Here is a 20,495-nt window from a genome sequence, read left to right on the forward strand (position 1 = left end):
ATTCAGGCCTAATTTGATGGTGTCCAGTTTGCAAATTAATTCCAGTTCTGCAGTTTCTCATTGGAGTTTTTTTTGAAGTTTTTTTGTTGAAGAATTGCCACTTTTAAGTCTGTTATTGAGTGGCCAGGGAGATTGAAGTGTTCTCTTACTGGTTTTTGAATGTTATAATTCCTGATGTCTGATTTGTGTCCATTTATTCTTTTGCATAGAGACTGTCCAGTTTGGCCAATGTACATGGCAGAGGGGCAATGCTGGCGCATGAAGGCATAGATCACATTGGTAGACACGCCACATTTGAAAGATGGCACCACACTCATATTTTTGAGGTATCACATAGTTATGTGTTGCAAAATAAAACCAATTTTCTTACTTTCAGTCTCCATTTGAAAGCTGAAAATTGTACCTGAGTTTTCCATAATTTTTCACAGATCACAAACTCTCACACTTTTAATGAGTATTTAAATAAGACGTCACCAACTGTTGTTCTGCTGAATTAAAATGAACTGCCATTTAAATGGATTTTCTCAGCATGTTGGTTATTTCATTCTGAATGCTTCCTCCAGGCTCTCCAGAGCCTGCTCTTTGGTTATTTTTTCCTAATCCCCTGGGAGATCAGCTGGTTCAGCATGATACCTTTCAGCAAATTCTTGATTGAACTCCTTAAAAACAAACTTCCAGTAATCAGAGGCATTGATGCTGGGGTCCGGCTGGATGCACCAGTCGGGAAAAATAGTGCGATAATCTTTAAAAGGATGATTCTCCCATTGCGTCTTCGAGCATTGGAATGTGCCATTGGCAACCACAGCAGAGGAGCATACGTCATAAAAGAGTATGTGTGTTTCAATGGATCTGTAACTCCCTAATCCTTGAGGCCGATGTACCAATGCAAAATGCTCCTTATGATCAGTACCTACTGCCTCACAGGGGACTTTACAGAATAGACACTGCTTCCTGCAGCCAAACACTCGCTTCAAGATTTCATCCTGGGGCTTCACTGACAGAAGGGAGAGTTTAAACTCTATTTCCAAATTTTTAAATTCCACTAAGATTTGTTGCTCCAGGTCAGAAAGGAAAGTCTGAATGAAAGCAGAGAATTTCTCAGTGTTAATGGAGTTTATAAACCGTATCCCCACTAAGCTGTCTTTGGAAATGACCAGATCTTTCTGAAGCACTTGGCAAACGTTGTCCATAAAGGCCGAAACTGTGTTAGATTTATCTTCGGAGTTTTCCAGAGCACCCCTGACTCTCTCTATTACAGTGGCAAGAATCTCTCTCTCCAAATCTTCCAGGCCTTCGTTCTCACTGTAGTGATCAATCAGGTGTCTCTGTATCCAGGTTTTCACAAAATCTTCATAGTTTTCAATATATCTCACATAGTTGTAAAAATCATTTTCCTCCAACAATTTTTTCTGTGTGGTAAATTGGAAAAAGCTCCGGCTGGCGTAATCAATGGACTGTCCGCTTCTCAGAATGTCATCTGCCATTGCTATTCCTAACCTCTTATTCATGCAGTCCACCAGGGCAGGTTTCAGACACTGGTCACAGAAATCCCTGGCTCTTTTGTGACTTACCTCTTTGTCTAAGTAAATATCTTTCAGGATGGAGAAATACTGAAGTTTAAGTTCCTTTGGACTTTGCCAAGGATCAGTTTCTTGCAGAAAACGATTGTGGATTTCTTGAAACACGCTAGCAGCTTCTCCCAAAATGTGAAGCTTCAGATCAACTTCAAAGCAGCCACTAGTGTGAAGTTTTGAAACATCCTCCTGTTGGAGTCTCATTGATCATAGACAGCAATTCTCTGCAATAGATTTTGTTATAGTCTCCTTTGGAATTTGCTTTTTCACCAATGTAAGCAGAGCACTGGCGCATTAAGGATGTAGCAAGTTCCTCTGCTTTATGACAGCTTTCCTTTGTGAATAGTTCCTTCAAAGTTTCAGACCACGCTAAATCTAAGTATTCTTTTTTCATTGTGAAAGAGCTCATTGAATAATGTAGCAAGCTCCGAGCTTCTTGATGCATCAGTCTCCCTCGAATCTTCAGGTCCTCTTCCAGCAGGCTTTGCATTTCTTGAAAAATTGAGCGCTTCATTGAAGAAAACAGCATTGACTCGGACAACACCTCTCTTCACATTGCCTGGAATTCCCGCTCCAGTTCCTCGTTATTTAGTTTACGCTCACGACTCCTGCAGTCTTCCAGAAGCTTGTCAACTTCCTGTTCAATTATTTTCCTGAACTCAGCCTCGCTATTGTAATACTTACAAAGGCGCTTTCTATTGTTCTTTGCTCTCTCCAGCTGATGGTGTGAATAATGGTGAAATGTAGAGGTTGTGCTTCTTGTGCTCCTGATGAAATCTTTTTTGATCTCTAACATGTGCATGCTTGATGCTCCATCTTTTATATATTTTTCCAAACACTCAAAAATCTTGTCTTCTTCATGCTTCAGTTTCTGCTGGGTTCCCTGACTTAACTGGGCAAAGAGCTCACTCTCCAGTTCATCTGGTGCCTGATTCTGGATGATAGTTTCTTGTTCAGACAGCCAGAGATGCATATTCTTTTGGAACTCCCGTTCTAGTTCAGAAAACTTGGCAGACAACTGGTTGTAGGCCTCCGTGGCAAGGGGGTTTCTGAAGCTGAAGCAGAAGTTCTCGTGCTTCAGTGCGTTCCACAGGCTCTTCAACCATTCGGTAAACTGGGGAATGTTTTTGGGAGCAATCTCAACTGAATGGATCTGTATCAATTGAAACAGGTGTTTCTTCAGCTCCCCCACGCTCTCGCTGTATTCCAAGTTCACTGGCGCCATGGGACGGACTCCGTGCCACAGGCTGGGGAGGTACCAATCTTGTATTTCTGGATCATAGTCCATAATGTCTGAGAATGTCAATTCTTTGTGTAGTTTTTCCATCCTTGCTGCAGCTTTGGTCATTTCATCCAGCTGCTCCAGGAGGTGTTTCCTGTCCCTCATGTTTGGTCCATGCACAGACACATCATTGACATTCTGATGAATAAATAAACACTGTGGTTTTTGCCTAATTTCCTTTATTCTAAGAAAGGCATGGACCACAATTTGGAGAACATCCTTCATTTCAGTGGAGTTCTCCATGGCCATGTTAGCAATGGTTACGTCACTCAGTCCAATCACCAGTGTGGCCAGCTCATTGTCGTGTTCATAATTATCCTCCAACCTGGCCAGTTCAGGGGCTTTCAGTCCTTCTGTGTCTATCACCAGGATGAAGTTACAGCCCAGCTCCTGCTGAAAGTTCTCTGCCACTTTAATGAGGGACATGAAGGCTCCTCGTGTACATCGGGCACTGCTCACTGCAAACTGCAGGCTGAACATGGTGTTGAGGAGGGTGGATTTCCCAGTGCTCTGATCTCCCAGCACTGTTAGAACCAGCATTCTGGACCTTTCCCCCAGCTTGGTATGGAGCTGAGTCAGAACATCTGTCACTCACTGCAGTGGGATGTTGGCGGCATCCCCATCGATCAGCTCCATGGGAAACCCTTCCAGGATCAGGTCAGCTGCTATGCCTGGAAGATGGATGAATTGCCTTTGGCTTTCTGCCATGTTACCTTCTTTAACCATTGAGCATTCAGCCTGATAGAACTGCACCAACTCACGCAGGAAATGCTCCATACCCAAGGAACTGGCAGAGATTAATTCACCCAGTTCTTCTAGCTTTTGTGGGTCACCTGCCAAAGCATTATACTGAGCTTGTAATGTGGAATGTTCATCCTTAGCAAATGTGATCCAGCGTATATTTCAGCCATTTGAGGAAGTGATGTTTTTCCACTGCGGTCAGTTGTTCTAGTCCATTGATGAATTTAATCAGCCCATAGTTAAGCTCACAATTATTTTGCTGGGCATGAAGCTCTGACAGTTTTTCTTTCAGCTGCATTTTATAGTCTTCAGGAGGAACAGTTCCTTGTTCTTTCATTCTGCACAGCTTTTTTTCTACTTTAGTCACGGTATTCCACAGATCTCCTTGGAGTTTCAGCATTTCTGCCTTGCAGTAGGTCACATCTCTCATATTCATGGTAATTTCTCTAGCCCACTTGCGTCCGCTCTGACATTCCTCAAAGTCCTCATCTACCTGGACACCTAATTCACATGCTGCCATAGCCATGTCTTTCATATTTACTCTCTTGTTAGAGGAGTTCATTATGTTTCGTATCATGCTCTGGAGATTTTCTACAACTTCTGTCTCATTTGTGCTGTTGCTTTTCTCCAGCACATTTAATTTGTTCAGTTTCAGCACTGGGGCTAATTTATTAAGGAATTCCTGAGTTTCACTCTGTTTGCCGGACTCGTAATTGAGGATGAAGTTGTATTTAGTGGCTGATCCCTGCAGGGATGATAACAGCACGTATTGTCTCACTGATGCCCTCAGTAACTATGAACACTGCTGAGGAGACCTGTGTTAAAAAGCTGAACTGTAGCCAGTGTGACTCAATGTCTCCACACAGGTTTGTAACCGCAACGGGCTCTGGGAAAAGATCTGAACTCTCCTTCTCCCCAGAGAAATACCAGGAAATCTCAACCAGCCCATCTGCGATTTCCCGAGGGATGTTCCCAGACTCCATGTTCCGATGGATGAAGAAATCGTGGTGCTGCTGGGAGGGGCTGAGAACCATATTGAGGAGTTTGGACTTGGAGAAGCTGCAGCTCCCCAGCCGCACAAAGAAATGGTTGGCATTGCTGTGCGAACCAGGCTCTCCTCTCTGAACCCTCTTCTCTCTGCCAGGGAGTGCGGCCTCCACTTCCTCACAATGTCCCTCATGGCCCACAGCAGTAGGGTGCACTTGGGGGTGTCGAGGGCAGGTAGCAGCAGAGGGAGGGCAAACTGGCACATGGACATTCTGGACAGGATCGCCTGCTGCAGGAAACTGTCTGAGCAAAACAGAACAGCACAGAGAATGTCGAGGGGGTGCAGAGAAGCTCTGGCATCTGAGTTGCTGTGGTGAAGAATATTGCCACCGTCACCTTGTCCACCATTCTTCTCACTGCTGGCTTGGTCACCAGTTGCTTCCTGCCAAAAGTTTGTGTTTCTGGCCATCCCATTCAGAGCCATGACTTTCGTCAGAAAATGCCACGGTAAATCCCCTAATGCCTGAGGAGTCCAGTCTTTTAGACTTTCTGGGTTGATTTTCTGAAGATCCCTCAACCCCAGCTTCGTGCTTTTGTGCTGGTACATCTTCAGTTTGGACAGGAGGTCCTGGAGTGCTCTCCTTCTCTCTGCAGAAAGAGACTAAAGCATGAGCATGTTTCAGAACTGATATTTAAAATATGCATACCAGATGTGGTGAAAATTGTGGTCTTCACATTCAAGTTTGAGTGAAAAAGGGGAAAAAACACCCAGATTTTTTGGAGCATGAATGGGCAAAGAAATGGTCAATGAAGTTAAACTTTTCAGTTCTATTCGTTACCTCTTCAGTTCCTTGAACCCTGTTCTGTTCTCTTTGTGCAAATTTAAACAAACCTACCTACCAATCAAGCCAACCCAGCAAAGCAAATAACCCCAAACAACCAAAACCAAACCTCTTTGCCTCAGAATCTTCAAAAGTATTTAGGGCCCTAATTTCTATTGATTTCATGCTTCTCTCTCATTGAACATCTAATGACAGACAGTCCCCATGCTCTTTCCTCCCCCATCAAAAGATAGTCCCAGCAGCAAATGCTTTTATGCAGTATTGTGAAGACAGCTCTGCAATTTGAGCTGTGAAACCCAAAGTATATGAAACTTGTGCCTAATTCTGCATCATTTCATGCGGGTGTTTCTATTTGGATCTAATAGGTTCTAAGCTGGTGGAGAACCAAGGGCATACAAACAAGGCTTTTTGCTTGCTAAGGTAGTTTCTCCATGCTTAGCTCACTGATTGTCATCAAACAAGGAAATAAATAAGTTGGTAATTGCTAAAAGCATCATGTTGTGCTAACTTTAAAACTATGAAGATAATAACTGCATCTTTAACATTTGTAAGGGTTTTTCAAAACCACCTGGGGGATCTAGGAGAACATGTTATGCGGTGCAAGGATCTCACAGCTGTGAGATATAACAACAGAAAAATCAGTTAGGACCAAAACCTTCCCTGCAGCAAGTGGCGCTTGGACCAGGCTTGGCTACTTGTGGGCTGGGGAGGCAGGAATCCTTTCCCACTAGGTCGAAGAGAAGAATAATTCCATAGCTGTTCCTGCAGCCCTGAGGTTGCAGTCATATGGGCCTCTTCTGCATTTTCATTCTGCACAAAGAAAGTTCAGGAACGGGAACAAGGGGGGACTCACAGGCTCTGTCTCTGCTCCCCACGCAGCCCTCCACCCCCTTGCCCCAAATTCTGCCACAAGACTGTTATGATCACAGCCTGCACGCTGAGGTTAGAGAAAAACATAACATGCTCTTGCTGGAAGATGACAACGTGGTCCCAGTTTTCCTGGACATTGCATCTTTTTTAAGCCTCCTTTCTGAGTCCAGGTAGATTTTTCTAATGCCCGGGTGTGACGTTCCCCTCTTGTGTTATCTGGCCTGGTGATCTTCTAGGTCCCTCTAATCCTTGACTCTGAGAGCCAGCCTCATCCTGCTCTGCTGTGAGAACCCCTACTCCTGGGCTGTTCATGCACAACCTCTGGCATGTAAGCTGCTCCCAGGTATGTGCAAGCGAATGACGCTAGCCAATATCTCTGGTCCCAGAAACAATCCTAGGAACTCCTGTGATGAAGTGGGAATGTTCTTGATGTGCTCTTTGAATACTGAGTGGGGAGTATTGACCTGGGAAGGTTGCAGGGGAGTTTTGCTGGAACTGTCTGCATTGGGGAAGGGAGGATACCTGAGCATGTAACATGAGGACCCAGGAGGGGGGTTGGAGGCCAGGTAACACCTCTGCCCGGGAAACTGGACAAACGACTCAAAGACTGGGGGAGGAGCCGGGGGGAGGCTGAGTGAGAGGCTGGAGGGAGTTTCAGTTTTTGGAGCTGGGTGAGAAATGGAGAGGAGCGCCCGACCAACAGGGCTGTGGCCTCCCTGGGGCCCCCAGATGGGCCTAACTAAAGGGGTTCCCGTTGTCTGTATCAGCAAGACCTGTTTTGGACTGTGTTCCTGTCGTCTAAATAAACCTTCTGTTTTACTGGCTGGCTGAGAGTCACGGTGAATCGCAGGAACCTGGGGGTACAGGGCCTTGTCTCTCCCACACACCATGACACCTCCGTCTTGAAGTGTCCAGTCATGCTCACTGGGTGTTTATATAAGTTTGTCAATTTAACTAAGAAATTGATATGTACCAGGCTTCTCCCAAGGGGAGCCTCTGACACACTGCAAACCAAACACACTGCTTCAGGTAGAATAAACAAGCAGATTTATTAACAATAAAGGTAGATTTAAGTGATAAGTCAAAGCACAATAAGTCGGATCTGGTCAAATGAAATAAAAGCAAAACACATTTTAAACTGATCTTAACGCGTTCAATGTCCTTAAAACTTAGATGCTTTTCACCACAGGTTGGCTCTTCAGCCCGGCTCTCCCCTTTGATCAGTGGTGGTTGCTTGGTGGTGGTGGTGTCTGTAGATGTAGATGGAAGAGAGAGCACATGCCAAAATGTCTCTCCCTTTTATCATGTCCTTGCTTCCCTCTTGGCTTTGCCCCCTCCCCTTCAGAGTCAGGTGAGCATTACCTCATCGCAGTCCCAAACTGCCCAAAGGAAGGGGGTTGACTCCCTCCAGGGTCTAACAGATTCTTGTGTTGCTGCTTAAGCCAGTGTTCATTGTTCCTGTGAGGCTAGGTTTTTCCCATCCATGCCCTGATGAGGTGTGAACTGCCTCTCTGTTCTTGGAGAGATTTTGCCTGGGCTTGCTTTAAGCCCTGAGGATACATTTTCAGCCCCATATATATACCTCTACCCCGATATAACGCTGTCCTCGGGAGCCAAAAAATCTTACTGTGTTATAGGTGAAACCGCATTATATTGCTTTGATCCGCTGCAGTGCGCAGCCCTGCCCCCCTGGAACACTGCTTTACCGGATTATATCCAAATTTGTGTTATATCGGATCGCGTTATATCGTGGTAGAGGTGTACATGAAATTATAACCTATAACCTTACTATAACGTTACTGTAACAATTAATGTAACGTCACTATAACAACCATGCTTAGTGCATCATGAGCGTTCTGAAGACACCCAACATGACAATCGTTGCATTGGATACCAATCAAACATTTTATAAGATGAACATGGGGGTGTAGGGTGTTCCCCCAATGTACAGAGCACCACACTGGGGTTTTTGCAGAGCAGATATTGCTGCTCAGAAAGATTCCCTATTGGTCCACTTCTCAATTGGTCCCTCCCCCCTGCATCAGCAGCTGATTAGTTCATTCCCCTGCAAGCCACAGATGCCAGATCCTGCCCACGCTGACCCTGGTTCCCAGCCATGGGCAAGGGACGGGGGGATCCTGCAGGGAGGCGCTAACTGATGGCTGTTGCTACATCCTGGGCTTGTGCCAACTGCCCTGCTGGAGTGACACTGTCCCCCACCTCCAATGAGTACCTCCCACCACAGGTGCCTCCTCCAGAAACCCCAACTGTATCCCCAGCTCTCCTCCTTTCCCCTAGTTCCTCTCTGCTCCCCCAGCTCTCCCCCGCCCGCCCAGGCAGTGTCCTCTTTTTGAGAACCTGGAACGTTCATAAAAGAAAATACCTTTAAGAAGTTCTTCCCCCACCATCTCTGGGTCTTGGTGAGTCTCTGATTCCTGGTCTGGATTTGAACCACCTAGAAAGACATTATGGGTACTTAAAGATCCCCTTGATTAATTTCTCAAATGCATCTTTGTTCCTAGCTACACAAATAAGCCAACTCTAAGATTGGGAGTCAGTCTCTAATTTCGGCAAAATAATCTGACAGGTGCAGTGAATTTCTCTTGAATTCTTGGTTCTTAAAGTGCATTCTGCATAGAGCGAATCTGGATGTTTTACAGGCTGTGCAACGATGACAAAGGACATTCCCCATTAATATGTACATACAGGTCTGTCGCATCTTAGGTGCGTTTAACATGCGCAATTTCAGCTTTATGTGGTTGGCAAAAAAAAAAAAAAACCAAACAAAAAAAAGAGAAAAATAACAATTTAAATACTGTACCTGTAGTGCTGGTGATTCCGCCCACCATTACACTCAATGTAATTTTGACTATACGCGATTTTTGCTTTACGCGCTAACTGCGGAACATAACCCCAGCGTAAAACAAGACAGAACTGTATTTATGTGGGTGAGACACCTCTGATTTCTCACTCTGATTTCAAATCATATTTTAGATCTTATTCATTCCATACTTTCCTAGTTTAGCCCTAGCAATATAGTCTCACCATTCTTTGTTTATGCAGACTCTTCGCAACGCTGGGTCAATATAGCCACATAAATATATTTTTTGGTTTGTACCAAACATGGCAAGAATGAAAGCTCACTAAGCAGAGGACATATCTCTTGATGGAAACATACAGGCAAACAATCCAACTTTTTTTTTTTTTTTTTTGCTTTTGTTGAAAACCGGGAGAAGGAAAAAAGTAAAACCTGGATCTGAAGAGAGAACACAGATTACCCAAGAAGTATACAAATACACCTAAAATCTAAGAACTTTCTGGAACCTTCTTGCAAACTCCTGAGATGCCTAAAGCATATGGAGAATTAAGGGCATATTTTATCTAGGCTCATGCACACACACAATGCAAAGCAAATGCTGCACAGGGAAGTTGCAGAAGAGTGACCGTCAGAGAAGGGGTTTTATCCCTCCAGGTCTTGTTTCTTACCAGATCCTGTTGTTTTTGTCAATCTCTCTGCCAGGTCTTGCTCCAGGGGATGTTTCCAGAGCCTTCCTGCAACTGAATTTCACTCAGTTGGATTTAAATGTCTCAAACTCTTCTCCTGGGTCTTCCAGGGTTCCCAGCAGATGATCTCTCACCGTCTCCTCTATGCTGCTTGCTCAGAAGACAGAGCACAGCCTCAAGAAACTGCTTCTGTGCTTGCAAACAGGAAGCTCAGCAATGATTTGTTCCCAGAGATAAGCCAAAAATGAAACTAAAAGCTCTCCAGTGCACACTGCGTGGAGCAGCCCCCCTGCCTCCCCTCTGTCAGAGCTGCTCCGCACAATGTGCCCTGGACCAGGGCTGTGCATTTCACTTCCCACCCCAAATTCAGAGCCCCAGACACTGAGCTGACACTTCTGATCTTAAGGAGCTACTGTTGGTAGAGAAGTAACAGGTTATTAAGCCTTATTTCACCAAATTCATTCAGCGTCTGGGCTAGCTTAGTGCCATCCAGATGGCATCTTTCCGGTCAGCGGCTTCAGAGAATGTATCTTGTCTAAACGAATACCAGGAAAAATGGAGCAGAAGTCGCACCTTGTGGCACTACAGACTGTTGCTTAGGCCCAGTCTACACTTAAAATGTAGGTTAACTTAACTATGTTGCTCAGAGGTGTGAAACCCCCCCCTCCTTCTGTCACTATGCCTACCTAACTTTGAGAATGGATGCATCTAGGTCAGCAGTTCTCAAACTGTGGGTCGGGACCCCAAATTGGGTCATGACCCTATTTTAATGGGGCCACCAGGGCTGAGATTAGGGTTAGGGTTAAGGTGGGGAAGCACATGCAGCCATCTGTGCTCACCCCCTCAACTCCCCTCACACCCCGTGCTGCTCCACCAGGACAAGGTGAGAGGGCTGTTCTTCCATCCGCTGCTCCCCGATCAGGAGAAGGAACCCAGAACTCCCTGTCTTCCCCCAGCTGCTCCCAGCTCTGGGAAGGGGGCTCCAGGCTCACCCTCCCCCCTGATACAGCTGCTTCAAGGGGGCAAGAGAAGATCATAACTGGGCAGGAAGAGTCAGTGGGGTCAGCGCTGTGCAGTGGGGGATACCCATGTCCCTCTCCCCACTTCAGGAATGTCCCCATTGACTCTGCGCTAGTCTCTGCACTGTTCCTGCATCCTCGCCCCAGCTCCTCACCCGGTGGGTCCTGTGTCGATGTGACCCTTCCTGAGGAGGCGGCACCAGCTTGGGCTGGACAGGCAGAGGTGGGAGACGTGGTGATGAAGAAAGGACTTACGGCTGATGGTCCAAGCCTGAGCCAAACCAGCCCCTTCACTCACCCCTTGTCCTACGGCTTCACAGCCTCCCAGGGGGTTCTGGTGAGCCTGCTTCCTGCAGCGTCCCGCTCCCAGCCAGCTCTGCTCCCTTTCTGGAACGCCGGCCCCAGGGTTACCTCCTCAGGCAGCCACCAGAGAAATTAGCACAGGGGTAGGCAACCTATGGCACTTGTGCCGAAGGCTGCACGCCAGCTGATTTTCAGTGGCAGTCTCACTGCCTGGGTCCTGGCCACCAGTCCGGGGAGGCTCTGCATTTTAACTTAATTTTAAATGAAGCTTCTTAAACATTCTGAAAACCTTATTTGTTTTGCATACAACAATAGCTTAGTTATATATTATAGACTTATAGAAAGAGACCTTCTAAAAACATTAAAATGTATGACCGGCACGCGAAACCTTAAATTAGAGTGACTAAATGAAGACTCGGCACGCCACTTCCGAAAGGTTGCCGACCCCTGAATTAGCACCACTCTGTGGCTTCCTCTCTCCTGGCACAGGCTGCCCCAGCGGCTCCTCCTCTTCCTGCCTGCTGACAGGCCTTTATGGGTATGTCTGCGCTGCAAAGGAAAACCCCCAGTGCTCAGTCTTAGCGTCCGGGTCGATCAACGGGGTTCAGACTGCTGGGCTACAAATAGCCATGTAGACGTTCCCGCTTGGGCTGGAGCCTGTGTTCTGAAACTTGGGGAGGGGGTCTCAGAGCCTGGGCTCCAGCCCAAGCAGGAACATCTACATGGCTATTTTTAGCTTGGGAGCCAGAGCCAGTTGACCTGGGTTATGTGAGACCTGGTGCCTCAGGATTTTCTTTGCAATATAGCCATGCCATATAGCCCCAGATGTAGCCCTTTAATTAGCTCAGCTGGGCCTAACCTGCTCTGACGGGGGGGAGCTGGGTCTGCATGATTTGCTGAAATGCTTAGGTTGCTTTCAGGCTGCTTCTGTAAAATGGGTCCATCCTGTGATCAGATGGGTAGCATTCTTTAGGATCACTGAGCCAAAGATCAGACTTGGCCCTTCCGTGTAGTGTAAGAGGGTTGTGTTTGTTTGTTTATATGTTTCTAGATTTTACAGCAACTCCACTGTGACTCAAACGATAACATATTTCTTATAGTACAGAACTCTCTATAAAGTTGAAGGACTGCTGATAAGAAGCCTCACCACCATGGCGAGGGAGAAATGAGGGCTCAGGAACTGGGATGGATCAAGACATAAACACTTTACGCCCATTACTTGTGCCTCAGCTTCAGGAGTCATGAGATTACAGCAGAACCTCAGCTTTCATTTTAAGCAAAGGTTTTAGTGCTGAAGAAAAGTTGGCTGCTGCTGAGAACTGATCAAAGCAGCAAACAAAGTACGAACATTTATAAAAGACGTCTGGTTCTTTTAAAAGGATTTTGTAATGTAGTTGATGGGGCATTTAAAAAATTAATCCCAATTAAACACATGCAAGTTTCTCCTCAAGCTTGCCAATCATTGGCCTTCTCCATGTTCCTACCCAATAGGATCTAAAGTTTGCTTCTCCTTCTGCCCTTTTCAGCGCATCCACAAGATATCGAGGGAAGAGGATTTTATCATCATTCAAGACTCATCATATGCAAAGGTTAGGAATAAAGAATTCTGAGGGCGAAGAGAGCCAAGGTAAATTTGAAAACAAATGTACAGAAATCGTATTGCAGTTGTTCATTAAACGTTACATGAGTTTACTTAGCTGGAAAAAAATTTCTCTATTTTAAACATTCTACCACCGTGGATGACACGTTGCCTGGTAAGGAGGTAGACTGGGCTGGTGCCTCCAGATAAGAAGTGGATAATTTGTGGCAATGAAGCAGAGGCAGTGTGTGACTCCTGCGTTTGGGGAGGCTGGGTAGCATGAGTGCTGGAAGCTCCCTAGAAACTGGGGAAGCCACCAGCACGTGGACTGTGGCCCCACCCACTGTTCTGCCCTGAGGCCAACACCCACTCGGACTTCTTCCCCTAAGGCCCCGCCCATGTTCACCCAGGGCTGGTGCAACCCATTAGGTGACCTAGGTGATCGTCTAGGGAGCTAGCATTTGGGGGGTGGAATTTCGGGTCTTTCGGCAGCTGATTGGCACTGCAAGCCTAGGAGGCGGGAGAAGTGGAGCGGCGATGGTGTGCTCAGGGAGGAGGCGGAGCAGAGGTGAGCTGGGGCTGGGAGTTGCCTCACGGCTCCCCAGGCTGGGAGGAGCTGCCGTGGTGGGGGCGCCTCAGGGCAGAGGAGGGGAGATTCCACGGTGGGGGGGCCTCAGGGCAAGGGGGTGGGGAGCTGCCGATGAGGGTGGCGACCTTATGGCGGGGGGGCGAGAGCTGCCACAGGGCTTGGGGTGCGGTGCAGTTTCACTTAGGGCGCAAAACATCCTTGCACCGCCCTGTGTTCACCCAACTCACCACCACGGCCTCCCACACAAGGCTCCGTCCACATATCCACCATCGTGCCATCTTTGCCCCTCCCCTGTGCCCTACCCATCCACTGTTCGCGCCTCTCCACCGAGCGGTGGGCGGGGAGGGTACTCGGGAAGAGGTGGAGCAGGGGTGGGAAGAGAACAAGCAGGAGGACGGCCTCAGGCGGAGCATGGCGGGGGCTACAGCCCAGATGCCCTTTTGGCGGCTCTCACTGGAGTTTGTTGGAATGACCTATATTCACTAGGGGTTGTGGTTTTATCAGGCCCCTGATTGGCGTAGCTATGCTGCGTAAGTTTTACGTGATAGATCAGGCCAAAGCCGATCAAAGAATGATGCTTTAAAAATGCTAATTACAGAGCTGCATTTTGCATATTCCTCACTTCTCTTGCGACACAGAGGGTGCCCGAGGCAAGCATATGGGTTCGTTGCCCCAGTGCGTAGCGCCACATGAACACACACCAGGGTGGAGACGCAGCAAGTTTTATCTGAGATTCCAAGCAGGTGCAGGCATGACTACACCTCAAACAAGCACACCTACACAAGTGGCTTTCCCTTTTTATAAGTTTTTTTTTTCTCTTTCTCCCCCTCCTCCTCCTTCTCTTCCCCCTTGTAGCAGTTACGTAAGCGACGGGCATGTAAAGTATCTTGCCACGGCAGCTCGTTTAGTAGTTTCTCCTTCTGCAAGTTATCTTGTCCTTCTGCTAAAGGTGCACAGGCCTCATTATTTCTGCTTTAGATGGGTTAGAACTGTTGCAACTGATAACGGCTGTTACACCTGGCCTTTTAGGTCAATTAAAGTTCAAACATGGAGGGACTCTTGTCTGCTGAGGCCTAAAACCAGGAAGGCTCCATACCCTTGTGGCCTTCCACCCTCCCAAGTTACTTAGGGTTATGCTTAGTGACACCAACACCATGACAAACACACCAGTACTTTTTTTATGTATAACCTTTTATTAAAGATCCCAAAAACGAAGAAAATCAGTTAAAACATTTGAAATGTAAAGTAGTAAGTGATGTTTTGTTTTAATAGCATCCCTCATTCCCTGTCCCTTCAGCTGGACAGAGTTTTTATTAACCTTCCCCTTCCATCCCCCATCTGACATTCTTTTGAATGGTGTTAAAAATGGGAATAACTGTCCATGTTAGGGGAATGAGAAGTCAGTTGAGCAGGAGCTGGAGCTGCTACGCTTGCTGGTAAAATCCAGTCTTGTTTCCTTTAAGACAAACAAGGGAGAGAAAAGAATAGTCAAGATAGAAAATACAGCTTCTGTATCTAATATTGACTCTCACTTCAACCTCACTACTAGAAAAACCCAGGTCTGGCACCTCATCTAGCCACTCTGGTATCTGACAAACTCACACTAGTGCTGGGCCATTTAGGGCATTGCTTTCAGCTGCGTCTCTGCTCACAGGCTCACAAAGAGTGCCACAAAAGACACAGACTTGGCCAGCTAAGCCAGACTCTTATTAAAGAGAAAGCAAAAAGAGAGAGTGAGAGGACACAGAGGCTGGAGGAGGACAGGTGAAAGAGGAGGTCGGAGCAGGAACTCAAGTGTCACATCCCAGGTGGAGTTTGGGATTTAGCTGGTGGAGATGGCAATGTCATTTCTGGTCCCTCTACCTGGCCTGGTCTAGTCAGGGCATTTCTCAGGATAAGGATGATGAAGGTCCACGGGTGTCGTGGTGGATCCAGGGGACCCAGAGATAGTAGGGGTTGGTAGCCATGTCAGTAAAGTTTGCTGCTTCCAGTTCACTCGCCTTTACCATTTTGATAGGCCACTCCTGAAGCCTCTTTTTTAAGCATCCAAACAAGGGGTGATGGGTGAAATAACCTACCCCCTCATAGTCTATTAATCACATAGGCCTAATTTCCAACACACCAATTTTGGCTCATTCATTTCCAATTCTAGTCTCCTCTTGTTTACCCATCATGGTCTCACCACAGTCCTTGTCTTTGGACTAATTTAGGCTTTTTGTCTTTAACGGATGCTGATTTTTTATAGACAATTTGATGTAAGAGGCTGAGATGAACTGTTGTTACCTTGGACAGCTAAGAGTACAGGTCTCTGCACAACAAAATTGAGCAGCAGAGAAGATGGGACAAGACAGGAGGAGATAACCTAAGTGGAAAAATCGCTAGGGAGATGGTGGTTACTGTGGTGTATAATGGATTACTTGCAGTGCAGCCGGGGATTGTGGTAAAGGGGCTGCTATGATGTTTAATGAATTGTCCCTGAAAGACACTCTGCAGTCCTTCAAGGCCCTGGCTGGAAATTATGAACTGTTGCCTGAGCTATTTCGTAAGCAGGATATTTTGCTGAAGAAGCAGCATCCTTAAACATAAAATTAGAGCTGCATGAGCATGATATTTTTGGAAAGATACCTGCTGGGAAGCTAGTTCAAAATGACTTGCAATGGTGGGAAAACATATATAAATGAAGTGACGTGCAAAGCATTCCTGTCATGATGATTCATTTATTGCATAGCTATATCACAGAGAGGAATATTACAGAGAAGCAGGCTGGCAGGCTTGGTGGCATGGGACTTGTATGATCTTAAGCAAGTTGTTGAATGTCTTTTCCCATCTGTGTGGATAATACTTCTTCTTGTGTCTGTTGTGTCTATTTAGATTGTAAACCCTTCAGCGGAAATCTTGTCTCTTACTGTTTATGTGCAGCATCTGGCAAAAAGTGTCCCCAAGGCACTACTGTAATATGAATAATGATATCTAGCTTGATCTTCCCTGCTTCTGTTGGAGCAGCCAGAGAAGTGGATTTGAACAGGCCAAAGCCCTGAATTGGAAGGGTGATATGGTGTTGGAATCTTTCCCAAAGAGTTTTTCTCCCAACTGTCTGTCAGGCATTTGAGTTAAATATGGATGCACAAAAAGCAATCAAAAAGCATTTTAAAACAGCCTGACTTAAAATTCACTTCCCCCTTTATCTCCACTCCCATGTTTCTTGTGATGTCATCATTCTACTAATTTCCCAGTCATCCACAGTATCTTCCAAGGTGAACAAGGCCTGCATTTTTAATTCAAAACCAAGAACAACAAATAAAATCACACACGCATGACAGAGGAAACATGCTCTCTCTGCCCACTGAACGCACACACTCTAAAAATACATGAACGTTTAGGCCTCCTTTGTTCATTAAAAAGGCCACAAATGCATTTCCTTTCTTTTGTGGGTCATCCTTCAGTTACACTGTCTTCATATCCCCTGAGCTTGTGTTTCAAAGCTACGCGCTGAATCTTCACATTCTGCCACAGCACAGAACTTGCACCAACAGATGGGTTAAGTGTTTGTATCCTGGCTGCTTGGAGGGTTAGCACTGCTGTCCTCAGACAGATTCCTCAGGAAACAGAATGAAGGACAATCGCTCTGCCTCTTTTCATTGTAACTAGAATCTTTGCTGTTTCCTGTGACTTTAGGGGGTCTGATTAGTGGAACTCCAGTTTGTGTGTCAAGTATCAGAGGGGTAGCCGTGTTAGTCTGGATCTGTAAAAGCAGCAGAGAATCCTGTGGCACCTTATAGACTAACAGACGTTTTGGAGCATGAGCTTTCGTGGGTGAATATCCACTTCGTCAGACGCAGGAGTGTGTGTGTGTGTGTGCATCTACTGCCCCCTGTTGGCTGGGATTGTTTATGTACATGTCAATGAGTGATGGTTATGCAGATAAAATACAAAACCTGGGGTGGCAAAGTTCCTCACTGGAAATGAGATATATGGGGAAAATTGTAAGGAAAGTAATTAATAGAACCCTTCCAAAGTATTACGCTGAGGAAAGAAAAACCAAATGCACAACTACAAAGTGGGAAATAACTGGCCAGGTGGCCATGCTGCTTAAAAGGATCTGGGGGTGATAGTGAATCACAAATTGAATTTGAATCAAAAATGTGATACAGTTGCAAAAATAGCTAATATCATTCTAGGCTGTATTAACAGGAGCGTCGTATGTAAGACAGGGGAAGTAATTGTCCCACTCTACTCAGCACTGGTGAGCCTCTGCTGTGATACTGTGTCCAGTTTTGGGTGCCACACTGTAAGAAAGATGTGGAGAAACTGGAGAAAGCCCAGAGGAGAGCAACAAAAATGAGAACAGGTTTAGAAAACCTGACCTATGAGGAAACGTTAAAAAAATTGGGACTGTTCAGTGTAGAGAAAAGAAGACAGGGGAGAGATGAAGATTTATTAGATATGTTAAGGGATGGTATAAAGAAGGCAGCGGCCAATTGTTCTGTATGCCTGCTGAAGGCAGGACAAGAAATAATTGGCTTCATCTGTAGCAAGGGAGACTTAGGTGAGATCAGGGGTAGGCAACCTATGGCACGTGTGACGAAGGCGGCACGTGAGCTGATTTTCAGAGGCACTCACACTGCCCGGGTACTGGCCACCTGTCCGGGGGGCTCTGCATTTTAATTTAATTTTAAAAGAAGCTTCTTAAACGTTTTAAAAACTTTATTTACTTTACATACAACAATAGTTTAGTTCTATATTATAGACTTATAGAGAGAGACTTTCTAAAAATGTTAAAATGTATTACTGGCACGCAAAACCTTCAATTAGAGTGAATAAATGATGACTCGGGACAGCACTTCTGAAAGGTTGCCGACCCCTTGGTTAGATGTTAGGAAAAACTTTCTAACTCTATGGATAATTAAGTGCTGGAACAGGCTTTCAAGGGAGGTTGTGAAGTCCCCTCATCACGGGAGGTTTCTAAGAACAGGTTGGACAAACATCTGTCAGGTGGGTCTAGGTTTACGTGGTCCTGCCTCAGCGCAGGGGAGCTGGACTTGGTGACTTCTCATGGTATCTTCTGTCCCTACATTTCTGTGATTGTGTGGATGGGGAAGATGTTAGGGAACAAACAGGAAGAAACTGGCTAACACAGGGATGATGGGTCATCTAAGCATAGAAATAGGCTGAATTCAACAAGGAGGACTGGTGTCTCTGGGGCTTGTGCCTTTCCCATTCTCCCAGAGAAGCTGATGGTAAATTGCCCTTTGACTTCAGTGGAACATATGCTCTTGGCCATCATTTCTGGGTAGGGAAGAAGAGAGTAATAATATCTTGCATAGGTGTCGACTCCGAAAAATTAGCGGGCACTTAGCACCCACCAGGACCCAAGCTCCCCTCTCTCCTTTCCCACTCCCACCTGCCTGTGTCTCTTGCCGATCAACACCTCCCCCCCCTCCCACGCACCTCCTGCCCACTGCAGAACAGGCTCGCTTAAACTCCCTCCACGGCACATCCTGCTGCCACTGCGCTGAAATCCGCCTATTCCCCTGAAGGTGAGACTCCTTGTCCAGCCCAGGAGGAAGCTTCCCTGATACCAAACTACCAGCTTCCTAACCCCAGACCCCGAGCTCACCCTTCTAATTGGAGGAGGGGGAGGGTCCTCTCATCCCCCAAGCCTGAACCCTTCCTTTCCCAGGGGTCGTGTGTCCAGTTAACTGCCCCCGGACCCGCTCCCTCTCTCTCGGGGCTGCCTGGACCCTCGTTCAGCCTCAGGTCACATGGGCAGGGGGCTCGTGTTGCTTAAAGGGGCTGGAGAGCCATCAAGAACCAGATGAAGAGGTCTTAGGGGCTCCCCAGGGGCCCTATGGTGGGGACATGTCTATAGGTGGCCAAAGCCTATGACAGGAAGACGGGGTCTGGGTCCCACCGCACAGGAGGGAGGGGCACTGGGAAATGGAACAGGAAACAAATTGCATCAAGAAGCAGGGCTCAAATCAGATAGAAAAGGGTAGGTGCTTCCACTTCGCCCAGGCCAAGCTACACCCACTAGCAGGGCCAGCGCGGTCCGTTGAGTGAGCATCACCTAGGGTGCCGGATATTTTGGGGGGTGCATTTGTCGCGGGGGCCAGCAGGTGGCTCCAGTAGGAGCTGCACAGTCGTGCGCGGAGGGTCCGTGTGGTCCGTGGTTCCAGTTGGAGCGCCGCAGGCATTGCCTGCGGACGGTCCGCTCGGCCCGTACGGCCTCCGGTGGACCTCCACTAGGCACGGCTGCAGCAGCTTCCTTGGCAGCCGCTGGAGGCAGCGTGCGGGGCGGCGAAATGGCCGTGCGCCTAGGGCGTGAAAAATTCTAGCGCTGGTCCTGCCCACTAGGACACGAAAATGAGATATAGCTGATTGTGCATGGGTTCAAATGTGATCACACAAGCTCTGCAAGTCTTTAGTTTATTATAAGATTATCTTGAGCCTTGTGACACATGAGACAACCCAGTGTTTCCACCTCCATCTGTCTAACGCCACATTTCTCACTCCATTATTTGTCTCCATGGCAGAAAAATCTTTCTTAATGGTTTTCTCATGTGTCTTCTGATGTCCTCCTTTTTATCTCCAGGTGGACTCTAGCCAAGGGTTTGTCTAGGAATACTGGTTTTTGACATCCGTAAAAGCGTCCAAACCAATTCCACCTTCTTTCTCCAATCATTGTCTCTACAGTCTGTTGAACAGTTCTTTGTTACACAACAGGCTTGGCTACATTGTCCCACCAGGGGACACCAAGAATTCTTTGCAAACATCTCTGATGGAATGCATGAAGTTTCATGTTGTAGGCTTCCAGTATTTGCGAGGTTTCACAAGCATGTAGCAATGTGTGGGCCACAAGGCTATTGCAAGACTATCTTGGTTCTTGTGTGAATCTTCATATTTTCCAGATATTTGTCAGTCTCAAAAAAGTGCCACTTGCCTTCCCAGTTCTTGCTTCCACCACCTTTTGGAGTTGGCCACCAGCATTGGGTGTGCTTCCTAGATACAGAACATTGTTAATCATGCCATATTCTTTACTATCAATCACATGGATACCACCATGGTTGACTCCTGTTTGACTGTCAGGACTTTCATGTTCTTTTGGCTGACTCTACATTGGCGGCCTCACGCCTGGCATTGATAGGCCTCTTTTTCATGGCATCTTCATCTGGGTCCATCAGAGCAATGTCATCTGAGCGACACAT

General features: G+C 46.7%; 1 pseudogene; it reads right to left on the bottom strand.

Moving 5' to 3' along the window:
• Positions 1 to 462: 462 nt before the first annotated feature.
• Positions 463 to 20,495, bottom strand: LOC116815524 (up-regulator of cell proliferation-like; annotated as a pseudogene).

This window comes from Chelonoidis abingdonii, chromosome 4, assembly GCF_003597395.2.
Source record: "Chelonoidis abingdonii isolate Lonesome George chromosome 4, CheloAbing_2.0, whole genome shotgun sequence".
NCBI lineage: Eukaryota > Metazoa > Chordata > Testudines > Testudinidae > Chelonoidis > Chelonoidis abingdonii.